The sequence below is a fragment of the Parambassis ranga genome, chromosome 24 (genome assembly GCF_900634625.1).
Source record: "Parambassis ranga chromosome 24, fParRan2.1, whole genome shotgun sequence".
In the NCBI taxonomy this organism is placed as follows: domain Eukaryota; kingdom Metazoa; phylum Chordata; class Actinopteri; family Ambassidae; genus Parambassis; species Parambassis ranga.
Window position 1 is genome coordinate 17,951,580 of NC_041043.1, and position 2,791 is coordinate 17,954,370.

Consider the following 2,791-nt stretch of genomic DNA (forward strand, 5'->3'; position numbering starts at 1 on the left):
AAAAGTAAATTCTTAGAACAAACTATGCTTCCTAAAAAAAGGTGTGGCCTTGGAGCGCGTAAAGAAAGTCTAATTCAAACGACGAGCCGGTAGCCGAAAGTGTAGGGTCACTTTTCACTTTGATGTAGGCAGCTAGGTAGCATAGCCACTATGGGTGCTTTTTATCATGGGCTTTTTGGTTGTTGGAGGAAATATGAGTGCGTTCATGGCTGTTTTGTTCTTCACAGAACCGCTGATGTCACCTGGAAGGCCAGATTTCTGCAGGGAAGGTAACGTGTCTGCAACTGTTCTCTACACATGCTAGTGAGCATGCCTGTGAAGATGCTTGCTTACCACTCTGACTTTATTGTTCCGCAGACCCGCTGAGTGGACACCTGGATGTCTGCAAGTGAGGTAATATGTCTGCAACTGAATACATCCTGCCAGTGAAGACACTTACCATACTGTTGTGGCTCTTTTGCTTTGCAGGAGCAGAGATTCGTCACCTGGAAGGCCGGATTTCTGCAGGGAAGGTAACGTGTCTGCAACTGTTCTCTACACATGCTAGTGAGCATGCCTGTGAAGATGCTTGCTTACCACTCTGACTTTATTGTTCCACAGAACCGCTGAGTGGACACCTGGATGTCTGCAAGTGAGGTAATATGTCCGCAACTTGTTAACACATCCTGCCAGTGAAGACACTTACCATGCTGCTGTGACTCTTTTTCTTTGCAGGAGCAGAGATTCGTCACCCGGAAGGCCGGATTTCTGGGATTAAGGTAGTGTGTTTGCAAGTCATCATAACACATCCTTCCAGTGAAGATGCTTGCTTACCACTGTGTTTTATTATGTTTTTAGCTGCACAGGACCACTGATTCGTCACCTGAGAGGTGGAATTCCTGCGAGTACGGTAGTATATTTGCAACTCATGTTAACACATCTTTCCAGCGAAGACGCTTGCTTACCAGTCTGATTTTTGTTGTTCGGCAGAACCGCCGAGCGGACACCCGGATGTCTGCAAGTGAGGTAATATGTCCGCAACTTGTTAACACATCCTGCCAGTGAAGACACTCACCATGCTGCTGTGATGTTTTTATTTTTTGCTTCACAGGACCACTGATTTGTCGCCTCGAAGGCTGGATTTCTGCAGTAAGGTAGCGTGTTTGCTAGTCATCTTAACACGTCCTTTCAGTGAACATTATTCCTTAGCACTTTTTTTCTTCACAGGACCACCGATTCATCACACCGAAGGGTGGATTTCTGCCGGTGAGGTGATGTGTCTGCAACTCATCGTAGTACATCAGTGTGAAGATGGGTGCGATACTGCTGTTTGACTTTAGAAGCCTGGATGTGTAGGTATTCAGTCTGCAAGTCATGGTAACGCATCCTACCCCAGCAGCTTACTTACAGTATTTGCTTTGTGACCGCTTTGTCCCCGTAGGCCTCGAAGAAATGCTGAAGGACTCGGTGGCCTCTGCAGTTCAACCAGGTGCGATGATTGTCACCAATGGCAATTAACCAAAGGAAGGTTACTGTCCTAATATGGTCTGTCCTCTCCTCCGCAGATGAAGAGCACCTTGAAGCATCTGCGCGTCGTCGCCTCTGCCTGTCAGCGTGGTGTACAGTAATTGCTTTAGTGTTCTCTCTCAGACCGCACCAACAGTCTATTGCAGATGTGGAGGTAATGTAAAACCTTGTGAAACTGTAGGTATTTAACTTGTGTTTTTCTGGTGGTTTTTTTTAAATGCAGAAATTGTTTTGAAATGTCAGAAGACTTGTTTTAGGTTTGGCCGAACACTCAAGTAGAGCGTTTTGCCCTGTCTCCGGAACCCCAATGGACAGGATTTCAAACGACTCTCCGAGTTGGAAATCTCACCAAGACTTTGGCTCCGGATGGATTCGGCGTGCACCAACGTGCCCTGACTGTTTGACTGACTGAGGGTCTGGGTGGTATTGTGTTGTGCAATGTAGGGTCAAGGTTGTGGATGTTGTAGCTTAGATCCTAGAATGCCGGCATGTTGTTAGTTGGAGTTGAGCTTGTGGATTAGTCGATTAGTTTTGTGGGGGTTGAGGTGTGGTTTGGGTGACTTGACCGGGACTAAGAGCACACACAACAACCAAAAAAGGAGCAAGGAACGCCAAATGTGTCGCACAACAGGCACCAAGGATTTCTCAATGTAACATATGCATGGAAACGGTTACAGCAAGGAGACATTGTGAACAAATGAAATACAAACATACTCGGTGTTGGAACAGAGCAGCACATGACTGCTAAAGTAAAGAGCAAGGATGGAAAAACGCACAGTTGCAACAACAAATGAGCAATGCTATCAGCAAACACATTCAAACCCGGATCAAAGCTGTGGACAACTGGGAAATCAATCAGTGGCATTTCAAACCAACAATGTCACTGCAATGTTTTAATCAAGTACTTGCACAAGGGAATTGTGGAAATGCAAGTATGGGTTCTGTGACCAACATGATATTCAAATGTGCTGGGGTGCTGGTTTTTTTGGAATTTCAGCACTTTCAGAATGGTCCCTTTATACCAATGATGGGGGAAATGTGGGAAATGAATGAATAATGAATAATGTGTGTCATGGTGTGGCAAATTGCTGCTGGGTTGTCAACAAAGGTTTTGTGCTGCCTTTCACCTGGACAGGTGAGAGGTGGGGTCAGAAGATCCTTTTCTGGTCCCACCCCTTGCGTTTTGTGGTGGCATTGCATCGCATGGTCACGTCATTCCAGAAACCTGTGCTTTTTCTCTCCGTTTCTGTTGCTTATCTGTCAGGTACCCACTGCCACCCCAACT

The 2,791-nt window shown here is 46.1% G+C and overlaps 1 long non-coding RNA gene across 1 annotated transcript; it reads left to right on the forward strand.

The window, feature by feature from the left end:
- The first annotated feature begins 259 nt into the window (after positions 1–259).
- Positions 260–1,006, forward strand: LOC114428609 (uncharacterized). The gene is made up of 5 exons (XR_003669601.1): positions 260–269; positions 358–393; positions 715–758; positions 838–889; positions 970–1,006. It is a non-coding gene; the product is annotated as an uncharacterized LOC114428609 (long non-coding RNA).
- The last annotated feature ends 1,785 nt before the right edge of the window (positions 1,007–2,791 follow it).